Below are 21,398 nucleotides of genomic sequence, written 5' to 3'. Positions count from 1 at the left end.
AAAAAATAAGTTCTTATTACTGGTTGTGCTCAAACATGAAAAATGTGGACATTTCTTTTAACTAGTGTCCTTTGGGTTCCTAAAGCAAGTGTTCACTTATCATGAGACCCTGTGGATGTAACTGCTACTAGGAATTCTGACATAAAGGTTTTGTTATTGTATAAAAAAATGCATACCATCATCTGTTTAATTATTTGAGAAAAGTGCCCAATCTAAATATATATATTCAACGTGGTTTTGCTTTCTTGGACATTATTTCCAAGTCTAGTTATTTAAAGCAGCACTTACTCAGCTCTTAGTTGTGGTTGTGTAGGTCACTGATTTAATGGGAGATGGCTACTTTTCTGTGGTTAAGATTTTCTTAATGTTTGTTGTGGGTTGCTGTGTCAAAAATGTCTAGATTCTAAAATATGGTTTGGAAGAGCAATACTTTATGCCTTCCCCTCAGTAAATAAATACATTTTGAGAAATACAGATCTAGCTAACACTGACTTTCAGATCTTCAGGACTTTTTGGCTGTGTGATACCTACAGATATATGACTTAAATGTTATTTCAGAGTGACAGCTACAACCCGTTAGGCAAATCTTGTTTGCCCTAAGATTCTTTTGAATAAGTGATATTTTATCACCATAAATATGTTGATTTATGCACTATCTCTTACTGGTTTCATGCTATAATTGTGGAGTTGAGTCTCTATATGTCTCTATATGTGAAACATTCATGACATTGCTTAAATGTTTACTGTATGCTTTGGATTACTCTCTTGTACAATGAAAAAAATGACTCACATGTTAAATACTTTTAATATTTTATTTTTTCATATTTTGATTATTCTGGTACTGGGTGTTATTTTAAGATACTTTAATTAATTTGATCTTTATGGGCCACCTATGGCATAGGGTTATCACCACCACTTAATATGTGAGGCAGAGAAGTGGGGATAGCTTGTCTATACCTTCTACACCCAGGGCCAGATGCACAGGTCAGGTGCAGGAACTGTTCTTCCTAGTGCTGCAGCACATTGAAGAACAGAGCAACTGCCAGTGGTGAGAGCAAGAGGGATAGGAGATCTCTCTCCCATCTATGCCACCTCACAGCAGACAAGAAGCAGGGTCGGCTCACCTACATTCGTGCCCTTGGGTATGGATCATCTGCAATTTCAACAATGTATAGTTCTTGCTCTCCCAAGTACTGCAACTAGATAGGGATGAAGTCAGACCTACCACTCTCATGCCATCAAGGCCAGCTCCTCCAAGATGACCTAAGGCCACTTCTACAGTCCTCAAACAGTAACATGTCCCTGATTGGCAGCCCAGATCAAGGACATCTTCATGGTCTTTTGTGATAACAGATACCTGCAAATGGACCTAGACATGGCCTGTAGGGCAGCACAGACAAGAACCCCACCATTGTCCAACTATTCACATCAAGGTGTTCCTCATGAGTCTTCAATTCTACCTTTCTTCCTTATGCCTATATTAGTCTGTTCTCTCTCTCTCTCTCTCTCTCTCTCTCTCTCTCTCTCTCTCTCTCTCTCTCTCTCTCTCTCCTATTTCTCCACCACTTCCTTGCTGCTCTAGTGAAAATGGTGCCCAGGGCCTCTAAGCTTCTGGGGTCATTTCAGGAGTGGTCTCAGGTGTACTATGTTCTCCTTGTTCATTATGGCACTGGACAGGCTTATTTTGGCCCTGATCTATTCCCATATGCATGTATAGCCTCTGATTGGTGATCAGCTCAGGCTAATTCCTTGTCCAGACTCCATTGCACAGGTTTGGTCATACAGGGTTCACTCCTTAATTTTCAAGGATCATCTATCTTGGGCGCACTCCTACACGGCGCCTGCAATCACAGGCAGGATTCTTTTAGTCTTAGGCTTTCTTCCTGTTCAGGGAGCCTTCAGGGCCTACCTGGTGCCAGACTGGTGGGTTTCTCAGGATCACTTTTTTCATGGAATCTTAGGCTACTATCTCTTCAGATGTTCATCTGTCAGTACACTGAACATAGACACAGCCTCTCTCCTTTCTGTCACCTAGAAATGCACATGTGATTTAGCAGACCTTGTAGGAGCAGGGAAACCAAAGTTTTTAAAGGACTTCCCTCAAGGTACTACTAATTCTAGTTCTCACCAATCAGAAGATATACCTCACTTTCCACATCACTTCTTCTCTCATGTGATGCCAGTCACTTCTAACTCATCTCAGTTCCATGAAAACTACTGTGTTACACAAAGGCAGATGCTAGCAGCCAACCATTAATCTGGGAATGGGGTACCCAATGGAGAAGTTGGAGGGTGGGACGAAGGAACTAAAGGGGTGTACAGCCCCATGGGAATAACAACAATATAGACCACCCAGACACCTCAGGACTCCCAGAGACTAAACCATCAACCAAGGGGTACACATGGTTCCAGCCAAAAATGTGGCAGAGGAATGTTAGTAGGAGGAGTGGTCCTTGGTCAGGTGAAGGCTCAAGAGATGCCCCAACAAAGGAAATTGAGTGTGTGGCGGGGGAGATGGGAGTGGGTTGGGTGGAGGGGCATATACTTGGAGGCAAGGGGTGGGAGGAGGGGTTAAGGGTTTTTGGGGAGGGGGGAAACCAGGAAAGGTTTTACCATTTGAAATGTAATGAAGATTATATTCAATTAAAAAAGAGCAAAACCAAAAAAAGTGAATTAAAAAAAACCCTACTGTGTTGTTAAAAGTGCTATGCTTTTAATTTCTATAAGGCCTTATATAAGGAATTTACTCCTCATGGAAGAAACTTTATACATTATTTTCTATTTTCTCATTATATTAAAGTTCAGATGTTAATTTGCTGAAATAGTCTTTTCTAGCAATACAACCACATTTAAAAAATAAAAATTTACCCATGTCTGGTTTGTGCTCAAAGGATGCTACTATTTTCCCTTGTAGCATCTACTGAAATTGTAGTTTTACATTCATTTGTCTAGGCAAATGCTTTTTCCTTTATAAAATATTTTTATTACTATATAGTAGTCATACATAGTAATGGACTTTATGACTTTTTTGTACAAATTGAAGAATTTAAAAAGAAAATCAGTCAAACAAGCAATCAGGGTTCCTAAATAGATTTCTGATTTTAACTTAGCTATTAAATCCAAACACAACCTATAGCTTCATTGAAAATATATTTTTTCTTTTGATCCTGACTTTTTTGGCTTAACCCACTTTCCCTTTTATAGAAATATGTATACTTTTCACGATGTATTTAAAATTTAAGATCACATGCATCTTTATTCATCTCCATAGATTTTAAGATAGATTTCCTCTTGACAATTTTATGCACATATACAATGGTATACAATGAATTTTGAACATATCCACTGCTTTTTTCCCCTTTCCTATTCTTTTTGGGTCCTTTTACCCCAAACTTCCTCCTAATATCTCTCTGTCTCTCTGTCTCTCTGTCTCTCTGTCTCTGTCTCTCTGTCTCTCTGTCTCTCTGTCTCTCTCTCTCTCTCTCTCTCTCTCTCTCTCTCTCTCTCTCTCTCTCTCTCTCTCTCTCTCTCTCTCTCTGTCCAATGGTTATTGCCTATACCTACAGATTCAGGTATATCCAGTGGGTCATGACCAACATACCATAGGCTATATCATGGAAGAAAATTGCCTCTTTTCTCCAGTATCCATCAACTGGCTCCTTAGGAAGGGTGAGGCCTACTGATCTTCCATCCATATTGGAATACTGACTGGATTGCTTTGTATGGGTTGTATAAGCATGGCAAATATGCAGGTTCAATGTATTATTTGTGTCCAAAAGACATCATTTTCAGCAGTCAATGATTCTTATTGGTAAGAGTATAATATAAATGGTCCAGGAAGACATAAATCATGTTAGCTTTACCCAAAAATTCTAATGAAAATTACTGGTGTCAGGTGGATAGTAAAACTATTTGGTGGATAATAAGATAAGCTGAAAGATAATTTAATATTTTATGCTTTTTATATTCATCAAGAACTACTTCCATATCTACCAGGTATACACCAGATAGATAATTATTATCTACAATATAAAATAATTAAAACAACTGAATATCAAGAAAAATATAATGATCTCCATTTCTATTTTATTTTCTTGTATTGAATTCATTTTTATGACACAGTCCATGTCTGATAATTAGAAATTTTATGCAGTCATCTTAACATTTTTGTCTATACAATTTGACATTCAATGAAACATGTATTGACTAACAGATCACTACTTTCAAAATATTCAATAAATATCCTGGAATAGTGGAGCCTTTTCAGTTCTGAATTGAACTGGGTATCTATTTTCTAAATACTCCTTTCTGAGTGTGAACTTACTCATAGAGTTAGTTAGATTAATCTATCTCTCCTTTATCTATCATAACCACGAAGTTATTTGTTTTAAGTCTTAAAATACAATCACTGCAGCACCTGCTCCAAAACTGCTAGAACTTTTTCAATCTATAAAGTTTTAAAGGCTTCTTTTTGCACTAAAAATCAATTCCATAATTTCAATGATGCTTTTCAGATGGTATTATGTATAACCAGGTTTAATTAAGCAGTATATCTTGTATAACCCTTTTTACCATGTCATATTTCTTACAGTGATTATCACTATTTAAATAGTATGATGTTATTATTAATATTAATGTAACCATACATAAATGTCTATCATAACAGCTCTCCTCATCCTTCTACTGATGTTAATTATTTATTAATAGTATTAGATTTTACCATTAAAAGTTACATCTCTGGATGGTTAAGTAAAGGTGAATATTTCATAACTCAACAATAAAAGTGTCATCCCATAAAAATATATATTTAATTTAAAAAAATTGTCAGATAGTGTATAGTTAACTAAGGATATCTTAACTTCTAAAGATAGCATAAATATAAACTGAAAAATGTGACTTACATAAACTTCTGGGAGGCAAAAACTCCCACTGTACATTTTAGTTATTAATTTGCCTATTGTCTAAGTGCTGATATTACCCTCTTTGGGTAAGTAGATAAAAATTTGGAGTACCAAACCATTGGTTCACATTCTTTTTTGTCATAAATCCAATGGATTAACTAGATCACCAATGACTATTTTAAACTCTGCATTCATATGGTTAATCCTAATAGGATATAAATAATGATTTATAAAAGTAAAAGTAAAAGAAAAAGAAAAACTTTCTCAATCAAATCAAAGTCACAATCATGGGTTAGTAAGCTAAAATAGGTTGGAACCCCAGGTACATTTCTGTCACTAGGGAATCCTTAAGTTGTCCTATATTCAACTTTGCCATGCTACAATATGAATGAAAAATTTGAGAGTGGAGCTGGATCTTCCACACAACATTCAATTCAGAACTGAAAAGGCTCCACTATTTCAGGATATTTATTGAATATTTTGAAAGTAGTGATCTGTTAGTCAATACATGTTTCATTGAATGTCAAATTGTATAGACGAAAATGTTAAGATGACTGCATAAATTTTTTTATTCGATATATTTTTATTTACATTTCAAATGATTTCCCCTTTTCTAGCCCCCCCACTCCCCGAAAGTCCCATAAGTCCCCTTCTCTCCCCTGTCCTCCTACCCACCCCTTCCCACTTCCCCGTTCTGGTTTTGCCAAATACTGCTTCACTGAGTCTTTCCAGAACAAGGGTCCACTCTTCCTTTCTTCTTGTACCTCATTTGATGTGTGGATTATGTTCTGGGTATTCCAGTTTTCTAGGTTAATATCCACTTATTAGTGAGTGCATACCATGATTCACCTTTTGAGTCAGGGTTACTTCACTTAGTATGATGTCCTCTAGCTCCATCCATTTGCCTAAGAATTTCATGAATTCATTGTTTCTAATGGCTGAATAGTACTCCATTGTGTAGATATACCACATTTTTTGCATCCACTCTTCTGTTGAGGGATACCTGGGTTCTTTCCAGCATCTGGCAATTATAAATAGGGCTGCTATGAACATAGTAGAGCATGTATCCTTATTACATGGTGGGGAATCCTCTGGGTATATGCCCAGGAGTGGTATAGCAGGATCTTCTGGAAGTGAGGTGCCCAGTTTTCGGAGGAACCGCCAGACTGATTTCCAGAGTGGTTGTACCAATTTGCAACCCCACCAGCAGTGGAGGAGTGTTCCTCTTTCTCCACACCCTCTCCAACACCTGCTGTCTCGTGAATTTTTAATCTTAGCCATTCTGACTGGTGTAAGGTGAAATGTCAGGGTTGTTTTGATTTGCATTTCCCTAATGACTAATGAAGTTGAGCATTTTTTAAGATGCTTCTCCGCCATCCGAAGTTCTTCATGTGAAAATTCTTTGTTTAACTCTGTACCCCATTTTTTAATAGGGTTGTTTGGTTTTCTGGTGTCTAACTTCTTGAGTTCTCTATATATATTGGATATTAGCCCTCTATCTGATGTAGGATTGGTGAAGATCCTTTCCCAATTTGTTGGTTGCCAATAAAATTTCGAATTATCATCAGACATGGACTGTGTCATAAAAATGAATTCAGTACAAGAAAATAAAATAGAAATAGAGATCATTATATTTTTCTTGATATTTGGTTGTTTTAATTATTTTATATTGTAGATAATAATTATCTATCAGATTTATAGCTGGTAAAATTTTTTCTTGTTTCATAGGATACCACTTCACTTAATGATGGTGTTCATTTCCATACAGAAATTCTTTAATTTTATATGATTCTATGATTCCATTTGTCAATTGTTGATCTTAATACCTTTGTTATTTGGGTCCTGTTTAGAAAGCTCTTCCTTGTGCCTCTGAGTTCAGGCATATTTCTTACTTTATGCTTTTTTTGTATTATTATACTAAAGTCATTTGGTCCTACAGAAAGTACTTGAACATATGGAGATGAGTTATGTGCAGTGTGTGATGAGGATTGAGCGTCATTCTTCTACATATGGCTACCCAGTTTGACCAGCACCATGTGTTGAAGATGCTAATCTTTGTTAAGATGGTCATTTTCACAATCTAAATCCTTCTAATTCCTGAGCGCAATATATTTACATCTTCAGTTATCATCTTCATTAAACAAATAATTGAAAAATATAATTTAGGTTATTGTAAATATGACACAGAATTTTTTTGTTTTCCACATAATGAAAGCCTTAGTTAGACAGACAAATCTACATATAAAACTAATGTAGTTCAGAAATTAATATAAATAAAGTTATAAGTGCATGTAAGGGACTTAAATAAATATATAAACAAGGATTGCTGTCTTTATATCTAATAAAAATAGACTTCAAATCCAAATTATAAAAGAATAAAAAAAGACGGTGGTTAGTGGTGAGAGTTATTTCATCAGCTCACAGTCACAAATACATATATAATTCATCAGCACACCTAAATTAATAAATCAAATTTTATGAAAAATGAAAGGGAAAGGAAGCAACTGAATAGTAGTAAAAGATTTTAACTCCCCATGTTGACAGTGAATAGATTAACCATATGGGAAGTAGATTTCTATAGAAACTTTCTGTCAGATAAAAGCAGAATCCAATGTTTTCTGAAGCGAGCATGGATCTTTCTTATATACTAAAAGAAGAATCAAAAAATGTAAAAATATACAAGTCATTTTACTATTATTTTAGTTTCCCATAATATGAAGAAATCTTGAAAATTCAGAAGGTGTGGAAAGCAAAAAAAAAAAAAGTCTGTGAAACCAGTAGGATAGAGGATAAAATCAAATGGAAAATTGTCTTTTATTACAAATATGTCTCTTTAATGCTGATTGTCATTTTCTATGAAATTATCTTATTTAACCATTCCATTCTACTTCGTTGTCATCATCTTTGCTTTTGATAAAGTTTCATTCACTTCATAATATTGGTACATTTATATGTTCAAGTAATTCAGTAGTGTGTGCACTTGGAAATAGGATTGATCAGACCATATACAACAATAAGGATATTATGAAAATATGCTTTAAAAACAACAAAAGTTTTTTTCCTCAAAAGTTGAGGTTAATGTTACTTTCTTTACAGTTCAGTAATATATGGCACTATACAGTTATTTATGCATGCTTTAAACCTATCTCTCTTGCTATTAAATATATACATTAAATATAATCATATATATTTACTGAAATTATTAGTCTCTGAACTACTACTTTCTTTCTCCTGCGATTTTTATGTTAAATCATTATTCATATTCTGGTTCCCATTTCTACAATTGGATGTAATATTTGTCTTTGCTTTATGGTAAAACTCTTGTAACAGTATAATATTTTAAAGAATAATATTTTAAATGTTAGTCTATTTGGTACAATCTATACATACATGAGATGGTCTCTTTATAATATCTGCTCAAGCATATGTAGTACATTTATGTGTGTGTTTTCATTTATTTGCTCTAATTTTTACCATTAAATTATTTAATAGCACAATGCCTCAAAGCTAAAATTCTTGACTTATTGGTACCCTTTACACTTCACTTATGTTCCAGTCAACTCACTTGTGAGTTGATATATGTGTTGGGGAATATGGTTAAGTACAGTAAACAGCATAGGAAAAAAAATGGTTGGCATTACAGTTCCTGAGTAACCTGGTTCTCAGATGGCCACTATGATTGGGGAGGTTTAGGTATGGCCCTCTTAGTATAACTGTGATGCTGGAAGCCAGCTTTACATACCTGCTGTGATTTCTGTTTGTTCTCTGCTTCATGCTTGTACTCCTGATGAAAAGCTGCAAAATTATTGCTCTCAAGATCATACCTTTCAGAGTGGTTGTACCAATTTGCAACCCCACCAGCAGTGGAGGAGTGTTCCTCTTTCTCTACACCCTCTACAACACCTGCTGTTTCCTGAATTTTTAATCTTAGCCATTCTGACTGGTGTAAGGTGAAATCTCAGGGTTGTTTTGATTTGCATTTCCCTAATGACTAATGAAGTTGAGCATTTTTAAAGATGTTTCTCAGCCATCCGAAGTTCTTCAGGTGAGAATTCTTTGTTTTGCAGCATTTATCCTTAAGGAACACTAATAACCTTTTTCTTCCCTTAAGTTTCACTGGTCATGTTATTTTATACGAGCTATGGGAAAAATAATGTAATAAACAATTTGTGTACAATATAAACCAGAAAACCTCTTTTATCCAATGTTAAAGAGATATTTGCTTTTAGAACAGACTGTTTAATGTATTTCTTTTTTCCCTGGTATCTTCACATAAAACATTTTTCAAATGTTTGTGGATTCTTAAATATACTAATTAACAAAAAACACAAACATGAACCTTTTTGTGGAAGAAATAAGTATAAGCCAAGAAGGCCTGTCTACTCTATCATGGAAAAAAACATTACAGTATTTGAAAAGGGAGAGTAAAAATCTCCTGTGCTTTCATGAGCTCTATGCAATTAAATGACTAAGGAAAGAACCTTAGTCATTCTTTTAGAATAACAGTCTGATTTATGGGGCCAGATGAAAAGTCTGAGTCATTCTCATTGTTGGTGTACACAGTCTTACCAGGGTCAGAACATAGCAATTTAGCCGCGTACCAGTATATAAATGATGGCTTAACTCTTGTTGGCGAACATTATTTATGTATTTATTTCTATCTTTACACTTAGTATTTAAATATCATGTTGCTGTACTTAAATCAGCAGCCTTTTAAGGAAACAATTTTCTGGGCCACGATGATAATAAGTGATAGTAAGAAGTAAAATTGTTGAGGGTAAAATTTCTTATAACAATCATGGAAGTTATAAACCAATGTGCAAATATATTAAATGTATGTTCATATGTCACTACCATTGTTTCTGAGGATTTATAACACAAGTTTTATTACACCTCTGATTCAGAACCATGCGCTCTTACAACATCTTTCAAAATGAACACCTGATCATTGTGTATCAGATCATCATCTCTTTCAAAGGGTCTATTTCAACCCTTCTGTGCATTTCTTTGCATTTGTAAGCTCATACCAACCCTTCTGTGCATTTCTTTGCATTTGTAAGGGTCAGGCATTAATGGAATTTACTGAGTGAATGAAAATTTCTCAAATCAGGGTATTAGTCATACATCTGATGATAACTATTTTACTAAATGTTCAATTTTAAGAAAAATTCACTTATAATTAAACCCACTTGCATTTCTTTTATTTTTGGAAAAACTATGATTTATTCTCATAAAAAAGGTCCACAAATTAGTAATAATAACATCAAGCTAGGGGCAGCAGGAAAGAGCAGAATGCAGAATACAGAAAGAGAATTAGAAAATAAGGCATAGAAAAATATAACAGAGCGTAAAAAAGACATGAAGAAAGACAAAGAGGAAACTGCAGAGATAACAGAAAGAACAGGCAGCCTTCTTTTTATCATGGGATGGAACAGTTCTTCTTTTTTCTTTTCTTTCTTTTTATTCGATACATTTTTTATTTACATTTCAAATGATTTCCCCTTTTGTGGACCCCCACTCCCCAAAAGTCACATATACCCTCTTCCCTCCCCCTGTTCTCCCATCCACCCCTTCCCACTTCCCTGTTCTGGTTTTTGCCCTATACTGCTGCACTGAGTCTTTCCAGAACCAGGCCACTGCTCCATTCTTCTTGTACATCATTTGATGTGTGGATTATGTTTTGGGTATTCCAATTTTCTAGGCTAATATCCACTTATTAGTGAGTGGATACCATGATTGATCTTTTGAGACTGGGTTACCTCACTTAGTATGATATTCTCCAGCTCCATCCATTTGTCTAAGAATTTCATGAGTTCATTGTTTCTAATGGCTGAATAGTACTCCATTGTGTATATATATATACCACATTTTTTGCATCCATTCTTCTGTTGAGGGATACCTGGGTTATTTCCATTTTCTGGCTATTATAAATAGGGCTGCTATGAACATAGTGGGGCATGTATCCTTATTACCTGCTGGGGAGTCCTCTGGGTATATGCCCAGGAGAGGTATAGTAGGATCCTCCGGAAGTGTCATGCCCAGTTTTCTGAGGAACCGCCAGACTGATTTCCAGAGTGGTTGTACCAATTTGCAACCCCAGCAACAGTGGAGGAGTATTCCTCTTTCTACACATCCTTGACAATACCTGCTGTCTCCTGAGTTTTTAATCTTAGCCATTCTGACTGGTGTAAGGTGAGTCCCATAACCCCTAAAGAAATAGAGGGGTCATAGAAAGTCTTCCAACCAAAAAAAGCACAGGAACAGATGGTTTCAGTGAAGAATTCTATCAGGCCTTCAAAGAAGACTTAACACCAATACTCTTCAAACTATTCCACAAAATAGAAGGCACACTACCCAACTCCTTCTAAGAAGACACAATTACGCTGATACCAAAACCACACAAAGATCCAACAAAGAAAGAGAACTTCAGACCAATTTCCCTTATGAATAGCGATGCAAAAATATTCACTAAAATTCTTGCCAACCGAATCCAAGAACACATAAAAACAATCACCCACCATGATCAAGTAGGCTTTATCCCAGGAATACAGGGATGGTTCAATATACGGAAATCCATCAATGCACTCCACTACATAAACACACTCAAAGAAGAAAACCACATGGTCATTTCATTGGATGCTGAAAAAGCATTTGATAAAATTCAGCATCCTTTCATGCTTAAAAGTCTTGGAAAGAACAGGAATTCAAGGCCCATACTTAAACATAGTAAAAGCAATATACAGCAAACCAGTAGCAAACAGCAAACTAAATGGTGAGAAACTTGAAGCAATCCCACTAAAATCAGGGACTAGACAAGGCTGCCCCCTCTTTCCTTATCTTTTCAATATTGTACTTGAGGTACCAGCTTGGGCAATTAGACAACATAAGGAGGTCAAAGGGATACAAATTGGAAAGGAAGAAGTCAAATTATCACTATTTGCAGATGACATGATAGTCTACTTAAGTGACCCGAAAACCTCCACCAGAGAACTCCTACAGATGATAAACAACTTCAGCAAAGTGGCAGGTTATAAAATCAACTCAAGCAAATCAGTTGCCTTCCTATACTCAAAGGATAAGCAGGCTGAGAAAGAAATTAGGGAAATGACACCCTTCACAATAGCCACAAACAGTATAAAGTACCTTGGTGTGACTCTCACCAAACAAGTGAAAGATCTGTATGACAAGAACTTCAAGACTCTGAAGAAGGAAATGGAAGATCTCAGAAAATGAAAAAATCTCCCATGCTTTTGGATGGGCAGGATTAATATAATTAAAATGGCCATTTTGCTAAAAGCAATATATAGATTCAATGCAATACCCATCAAGAACCAAACTCAGTTCTTCATAGAGTTAGAAAGAGCAATTCCCACTTATATTTCAAATGTTATACCCTTTCCCTGTTTCCCCTCTGGAAATGTAAACAAACAAAATATCCAATAAAAACATTTAAAACCACTTAAAATCTCCACTCATGTTATTTTAGTTATAACAATACTGATCATTAAACTGTCTCAAAAATTTGAAGTCAAAGTTTTAATTCCGCATACTTGTCTTATTTTTGAAACCCAAAAACTGAAGTTTGCATTTTAAATATCATATTTGCCTTTGAATTGGGTATTATATTTTCATCATTTCTAAATATCAAGACAGCAAATGTTTTAATTAGCATGGCTATATGATAGCTGTTAGTCCCATAAACATTCACTGTGTTAATGTATTTGTTATGAAATTTTTTACATGTGATTTTATAGCTGTTTATCTCAAATTCCACCAAACTTGTCATAATTCCACTTATCAAGCAAACTAAGAGATTCTAAATGATGCTCAGATTTTAAATGAGTCATTGTTTCCTTGCTTATAAAACAACTCCATAAAACCAAAATTTTCTGAGTATTAGCTCTAGTAGTCCACCAACAGAAAATTTTGTAGAAAATTTTAATCCTAACCAAGGGTTTCTATCCCACCTTGACCATTCAGTCCCTGGATAAAAGACATACAACTTTCATTATTTATAATAAGCTTTAAACAATACTAGAGCTAAGAAGGTATCTACCCTCTATCCCATTAGAATCTATTTTCCTATCAATGACCTTGAGTTATTACTTACTATGATTCATCTTGGCTGCTCTTAATTCTAATTGGCCAGCCCTCATGACCATATGTTCATGACTCACTTAACCCCTGGCAGCTTGTCCGCCATTCATCTTCTTTTCCAGTTGGTAGAGAAAGGAACTCTTAATCATAGGGTCCTGGGTTTTTGCCCCACTTTGGGTGCCAATATGTTGTAGACATTTTGAATCCCAATCTGGGGTTTCTACTCCACCTTGATCATTAAATTTCTGTATAAAAAACACACAAATTTTATTATTCACAATAAGATGCAAACAGCACAAGAGCTGGATAGATATCAAACCTTAATGCTACTAGAATTTACTTTCTTATCCATAATCCTGAGTTATTACTTACTATGTTTCATGCAGCCAGCCATTAGAGGTATATAGCTAATAATATGCCACTTTTTTCCAGTAGAAGGCTTCTTAATTATTTGAATAATATTCTTTGAAATTCAAAGCCAAAATCTATTTAAAAGGAAACTCAATCATAAAGCAATATGATTAAATCTTCCTTTATTTTCTTTATATATTTAAACATTCAATGTGAATAGTGGAGCTATGAGGAACACACTGGATGTTATTCCAATACTAACCTGAAATTTATTAGTAATACCTGAAATTTATACCAGAACACTAGTTGTCAAAGCAAATCTATTAGATTCAAGCTGTGATTTAAGCAATTTATATGTGAGTGCATGTGTATGGTATGTATACATATGTATGTTTATTAGTAAGTTATAAGTAAAATAGAAAGAGAATGAACACGCAGAAGTAAGAGGTTGTATTTCAGACAGAGTCTCTAAGTGAACTTGTCACTCTTCAATTAGGAAAGACTGTCTTGCCAACAAGCTTAAGGGTACTCCTAATATCTGCCTCCCAAAGACTAGGGTTACAGGCATATGCAACATCACATATTTTTTATGTGCATGCTGAGGATCTGAACTTGGATAATCATGCACGCAAACATGGAAGCAGTTTACACCCTGAATTATCTCCCCAGATTCTTAACTACTTCAAAATGAGACTGGACAGGTCACTTAACTTCTGTTCAAGTTTACTTCCCTGTGAGAGGGAGATGAAAATAATGTTTAGCTCATAGGTTATTGTGGGATTAAATAAATGTGTTTTAGTCACAACTGTGACTAATATCTATTATTAAGTTTGCTCCTATCATGACTTCCCTCAAAGAAGGAAATATTATACTGTTAACAGAGATAATGGTGTTCTGCTCCTGTAATTGATACTATTATTTACACATCAATGTCCTAATTAGAATGCAACTTTTTTTCATTCAGATACCAATTATAACCTAGGCAGTATATGTTTTGCCTTAAAGGAAGATTTTCCATCTTGAAGTCAGTTTAATTTGATGTACTGTTGATGCAACATGAAGGGAAGGGTAGTCAAAAGAGCATGAGAAATAATCGTAGTGGTCATGATGAATGAGGGTAAATCTGTCTTGTGATATGATATAATATAATAATAATATAATATTTTATTCAATATAATATATTTTATGTTTGTTGTATAGATGTCTCACAGCCTCATTGAAAATTGTTTATTTTTTAATTGGCATTATTTTCCTTACTGTTTTCTTTTTTATTCAATATATTTTTTATTTACATTTCAAATGATTTCCCCTTTTCTGCCCCCCCCCACTCCCTGAAAGTCACATAAGCCCCCTTCCCTCCCCCTGTTCTCCAATCCACCCCTTCCCACTTCTCTGTTCTGATTGTGTCCTATACTGCTACACTGAGTCTTTCCAGAACCAGGGGCTATTCCTCCATTCTTCTTGTACCTCATTTGATGTGTGGATTAGGTTTTGGATATTCCAATTTTCTAGGCTAATATCCACTTATTAGTGAGTGCATACCATGACTGATCTTTTGAGACTGGGTTACCTCACTCTTAGTATGATGTTCTTCAGCTCCATCCATTTGTCTAAGAATTTCGTGAATTCATTTCTTCTAATAGCTGAATAGTAGTCCATTGTGTATATATACCACACTTTTTTGGATCCATTCTTCCATTGAGGGATACCTGGGTTCTTTCCAGGTTCTGGATATTATAAATAGGGCTGCTATGAACATAGTGGAGCACATATCCTTATTACATGCTGGGGAATCCTCTGGGTATATGCCCAGGAGTGGTATAGCAGTATCCTCCAGAAGTGAGGTGCCCAGTTTTCTGAGGAACCGCCAGACTGATTTCCAGAGTGGTTGTACCAATTTGCAACCCCACCAGCAGTGGAGGAGTGTTCCTCTTTCTCCACATCCTCTCCAATACCTGCTGTCTCCTGAATTTTTAATCTTAGCCATTCTGACTGGTGTAAGGTGAAATCTCAGGGTTGTTTTGATTTGCATTTCCCTAATGACTAATGAAGTTGAGCATTTTTTAAGATGCTTCTCAGCCATCCGAAGTTCTTCAGGTGAAAATTCTTTGTTTAGCTCTGTACTCCATTTTTAAATAGGGTTATTTGGTTTTCTAGGGTCTAACTTCTTGAGTTCTTTGTATATATTGGATATTAGCCCTCTATCTGATGTAGGGTTGGTGAAGAATTTTTTCCCAATTTTTTGGTTGCCAATTTGTCCTTTTGATGGTGTCCTTTGCCTTACCAAAACTTTGTAATTTTATGAGGTCCCATTTGTCAATTCTTGATCTTAGAGCATACGCTATTGGTGTTCTGTTCAGGAACTTTCCCCCTGTACCGATGTCCTCAATGGTCTTCCCTAGTTTCTTTTTCATTAGCTTCAGAGTGTCTGGCTTTATGTGGAGGTCCTTGATCCATTTGGAGTTGAGCTAGGTACAAGGAGACAAGGATGGATCAATTCTCATTCTTCTGCATGCTGACCTCCAGTTGAACCAGCACCATTTGTTGAAAAAGGTATCTTTTTCCATTGGATGTTTTCAGCCCGTTTGTTGAGGATCAAGTGGCCATAGGTGTGTGAGTTCATTTCTCTATCTTCAATCCTGTTCCATTGATCTGCCTCCTTATCACTGTACCAATACCATGTAGTTTTTAAGACTATTGCTCTGTAGTATTGCTTGAGGTCAGGAATACTGATTCCCCCATAATTTCTTTTGTTGTTGAGAATAGTTTTAGCTATCCTGGGTTTTTTGTTATTCCAGTTGAATTTGAGAATTGATCTTTCTAAATCTATGAAGAATTGAGTTGGGATTTTGATGGGTATTGCACTGAATCTGTATGTTGCTTTTGGCAAAATGGCAATTTTAACTATATTAATCCTGCTGATACATGAGCATGGGAGATTTTTCCATTTTTTGAAGTCTTCTTCCATTTCCTTGTTGTATAAAAGTCTCACAGCCTCATTGAAAATTCTATATACAGGTGTTTCAGATGCAGGCTTCTGAATGCTTCTTTTTGAATGAAGAAAAATTTGAATGAAAATTGACTTATTACAATCTGTAAATCAATCCTTTTCATACTTAGAAAATGAGAGATATGTTGTAGTCCATAAGAATTTTATTTTAGTTTCTTTTTTTTTACAGTCCAGCCATTATCCCCCTTTTGGTCTGCTCTCTGACTGCTCCTCATCCCATTCCTCACCCCTTGTCTCCAAGAGAATGTTACCACTCATTAGTTTTTCTGAATATGGGTTTTTTCACTTAGGATGATTTTTTTTTAGGTCTATCAATTTACTTATGAATTCAGTGATTTCATTTTTAGCAGTTGAGGAATACGCCATTGTGAAAAGGTATCACATTTTCTTTATACATTCATCTGTTGCAGAACATCAATGTTGTTTCTAGTAGAACAGCAAGCAAACATGGCTGAGCAAGTGTCTCTGCCATAGGATAAAGGAAGTATTCTTTGGGTGTATTCTTGGAGTGGTTTATCTGGATCTTGACCAGATCTTTACCTTGAATCTAATCCATCTTAAGCTATATTGATTTCCATGTTTCTGAGGAACCAGCTTCCTGCTTTTCATAGTTGTCATACATGTTTGCACTCCCACCAGCAAGGAAGGAGTGTTTCCCTTGCCCCACATTCTTGCCAGCATGAGCTGTCACTTGGTTTATTGATTTTAGCCATTCTGATTGGTGTAACATAGAATCTGAAAGTAGTTTTGATTTGCATTTAGGCATTTAAATTTTATCCTTTGAGAGTTCTGTGTTTAGATATCATGACTATTATTTACTTAAGTTATTTTTATGTCAGGTTTAGTATACATCATTTTATTTTGACTGATTGATTTGATTGATTGATTGACTCTTTGATTTGAGTTTTGTGTATAGTCATAAGCATGGATATACTTGGATTCTTCTACAAGCAGCAGTCTGATTTGAGCAGTACAATTTGTTGAAGATTTGATTTTTGTCAGTGTTTATTTCTTGCTTCTTTATCAAAAACCAAGTTCATACTTGGTTAGGGTGTGGTCTTTTCATTTTTCTTCTCATTTGTCATTGTAGGAATATTGCAAGGTTTATTTTTACTTTTTTGTTGCTCTTATTTTTTTTATTAATTATTTACATGGAATCCCTCCATTGGAAGTTTTGCCTGGTTATAGGAGATGGCCAGTTCAGGTTCCATTTTCCCCATTTCAAGGAGGGTAGGGTCACCTTTACAGATTCCTGGGAGTATCCATTGTCTTAGGTATCTATCTTGTGTTAGAGATGTGTTGGCCGCATCCAGTTTTCTCTTCCTTTGTCCTCCCCTTTCCACATCAACCTTGTCTCCATCCCCATACCTCCCTTACCCAATCACCTCCATGTCTAATTTATTTCCCCTTCTTAGTGAGATTCAAGAGTCCCCCACTTGGGCCCTCCTTGTTACTTAGCTTCTTTGTGTCTGTATTTTATATTATGGCTGTTCTGTACTTTATCATTAATATCCACTAATAAGTGAGAACATATCATGTTTGTATTTCAGAGCCTGGGTTACCTCACCCAGAATGATCTTTTCTAGTTCCATTTGTTTGCCTACAAATTTCATGGTGTCATTATTTTTAATAGCTGAGTAATATGCTGTTGTATAAATTTACCACCATTCCTTTTACCATTCTTCCTTTAAGAGACATCTATGTTGTTTTCAGTTTCTGGCTATTATGAATAAAGTTGCTATGAATATAGATGAGCAAGTGAACTTGTAATATGGTAGAACTTCTTTTGGGTGTGTGCCAGGAGTAGTATAGCTGGGTTTTAAGGTAGATCTATTCCCAATTTTCTGAGAAAACACAAAATTGATTTCCAAAGTGGTTGTACATGTTTACAATCCCTTTAGCAGTGGACGAATGTTCCCTTTGTTCTGTTACATCTGTGTTTTTGATCTTAGCCATTCTCAGATGAAGTCTCAAAGTTGTTTTAATATGTATTTCCCTGATGACTAAGGATACTGAACATTTCTTCGTGTGCTTGTAGCCACTAAAACTTTCTCTCAAGAATTCTCAAGATCTGTACCCTATTTTAATGGCATTATTTGATTTATTGATGTCTAGTTTCTTGAGTTCTTTATGTATTTTAGTATCAAATTTCAGCCATATATCTGATGTAGTGTTGGTGAAAATTTCCCTTTTCTGTAGGTTCCCTTTATGTTCAGGTCTTTGATCCACTTGGACTTGAGTTTTGTGTAGGGTAATAGAGATGGATCTATTTGAATTCTTCTGTATTCAGACATCCAGTTAGACCAATACCATTTATTAAAGATCCTTTATTTTTTCCCTTGAAAAATGTCAATTGAAGGATTATTATTTTCTGTATATATTAATTAATGCTGGAAATGTATATGGTGGTAGTCACAGTATGCTGGGAAAGCTCAGGCTTAAGTGAAGTACTTACTGGATCAGTCTGTAAGGCTAAACAAACTAAAGTCATCTGGGGTCATCAGTCCACCCTGAAGCTGTTCTGTAAACAGTTCTCCCAAAGAAACAGCTGAGAAAGGATTAGGCTTCACAGTATCTCTGAAGGTGGATCTTGTTAGATCTGATTCCTTGGTTGTAATTTTCTGTGAAAATACAAGTTTCCACAAGTAATATGCAACTCCTATCATGTCTCCTGGTTAAAGTGCCTCTTTCTTCTTTCTTCTTCTCAGAGTTCCTTTGTCCCTCCCACAAAGTACAGCCTTCTAATTCCTGCCATCAGATTTTTATTAAAGCCAATCAGAGTATGTTTTAAATAGGTGAAAAAGGACAGAAACACAATTGCTCACAATGTACCCCAACAGTACATGGTTTTGGCTTCTTATTTTATTTTTTTTATTTTTATTTTCATTTTTTTATTGGATCATGAGCAACATGCCAGTGAGTACACAGTAAAAAAAAAAAAAAGACACCCTTTCCCTCCTTCCTTCCCCTTCCCTCTGTCCTTCCCTTTTTCCATCCCTCCCTCAGTAAGCATTAACTGCCAATAGTCTGTTTGGAAGGGAAGGCTCTCAGGAGCCCCTCTCCCATCCATGATGGAATGCGGATATCGTGCAGCTGTGACTTCCTGAGTGCAGAGGCCATGTCTTGTCCAGATGTTCCTTCAGCATTCCTCCTTATCTCCTAGTTAAGAGTCTTTACATTCATTCTCACAAAATATCCCCTGAAGCCTTAGGGGGTGGTGTAGAGCTTTCATTTAAGATAGAATGCTTGAGTCACTCTCAGAGCTCTAAAAGTATATATCTCTGCATTAACTACCACTCTTGGCACAAAGAAGATACTGTGATTAAAAGTGGCACAAATCTGCAAGTAAACACAACTCTGTAGAAGGCAATTTGACAACATGCCTATTTAGCAAAATAGAGTAGGATATATAATATCAGTATTATGCCCCCACCCCCAGGGCAAGGGTGATGGCTAAAAGGATAAAGTGCTGGCTATACATGCATGAAGACCAGTACTTTTGGGTCTCTTGCATCCATGTAAAAACTCAGATGGAGATGGCAACATCTGGAACCCCAGCACTTGAGAGGCAGAGACTGGTATTCCATGGCATCCCATATAGCTCGACTAGCCAGAATCAGTGAGCCCCAGCCAGGTTCAGCAAGAGAAGAGATTACTACAACAGCATGAAGAGCCATCAGGGAAGACACCGAGCATCAACTACAGACCATCATCTGCATACATGTACCCAAACACACAGAGACACGTGCAAAATGGGTATGGCAGCTCAAACTTACAATTTCAGTATTTGGGAAGCTGGGAAGAGCCTCTGTAATGAGAGCATCTCCTGTGCCACACAGTGAATTCCAGACCAGCCTGTGTTAATGACACCCCATTAACACTAAGTCAAATACCAAACCCCAAATCAAGGGCAAGGGGCACAGTTACATGCAGGTCACTTTGCTCTGGCCATGTGTGCCTTACCTGCAACTGGGAAGATTGTTCCCAGTTCCTTACTGCCTTACTTCTCATCTGGGAAGATCCTGTTTTACTTGTTAAAAGCACAACTAGAGCCCATGTGAGCAGACAAGCATGAGCTCCTCAAACCACACAGCCAGTGCTGGAGAGGAAGTGATTAAGCAGAGACTGTGGAGCAAATTCACAGGAGCACCAATTACAGCTGAAAGCACCATGACTAGAAGCTTAGTATGAAGAGGTGATCTGGTTGTAGAGTAAAAGGAAGGGAGAGAATTCTGAGTACAGGAAGAATGCGTCTAGCTCAGATTTCTCTGTCTCTATGGATGGCTTCCTCTTGTTTTGGTAGTGCTGAGGATCAAATTGAGGATGAATATTGCACCCTTGAAAGTATTTGTAAGACATGAAATTTTATAGTATTGTACTTCTGCTGTTACAGTTGCTGTAGGTGTCAACTTTACACACACTTAGTCACCTGGAATGAGGAAGTACCAGTCAAAGAATTGCTGTCATCTGACTGGCCTGGAGGTATGACTGTGAGACATCCTGCCTACTAATTAATGTAGAAGGGTCAAGCTACTGTGGCCTACAACATCCCTGATCAGGTGGTGATCAGGTGGGTATGCAGAATAGAAGAAGCTAACTGAACACAAGATGGGAAGCAAACCAAAAATCCCATTCATTCTCCCAGTCTCTGCTTTAGTTCCTGCCTTTAGCTCCTGCCCTGGATTCCCTCTGTGATAGACAGTGAACTGTAAGCTGAAATGAGCTCACTTCTCACACGTGCTTTTGCTCATTAGTAACAGCAAAGCGAACTAGGCCATCTCTCCAAACACACACTAAATCAATACAGAAAAGATTTAAATAACAGCCAGTGGTGGAGATAGTGATGATGCTTTTAATCCCAGTACTTGAGAGGCAGATGCAGGAGGATCTCTGTGAGTTTGAGACCAGCTTGGTCTAACGAGTGAGTTCCAGAGCAGCCAGGAATATTACACAGAGGTATTTCATTACCTTATCATGAAAACCAAACAAAAAACAAAAAGATTTAAATAACCAGTCACTATATAAAAATCAAAAGAATT

At 36.2% G+C, this 21,398-nt stretch overlaps 1 pseudogene; it reads right to left on the bottom strand.

The window, feature by feature from the left end:
* Positions 1 to 1,953: 1,953 nt before the first annotated feature.
* On the bottom strand, positions 1,954 to 2,073 carry LOC127693156 (uncharacterized; annotated as a pseudogene).
* Between the last annotated feature and the right edge of the window lie 19,325 nt (positions 2,074 to 21,398).

The sequence above is a fragment of the Apodemus sylvaticus genome, chromosome 9 (genome assembly GCF_947179515.1).
Source record: "Apodemus sylvaticus chromosome 9, mApoSyl1.1, whole genome shotgun sequence".
Classification (NCBI taxonomy): domain Eukaryota; kingdom Metazoa; phylum Chordata; class Mammalia; order Rodentia; family Muridae; genus Apodemus; species Apodemus sylvaticus.
This window is presented reverse-complemented; position numbering and strand designations above follow the sequence as displayed.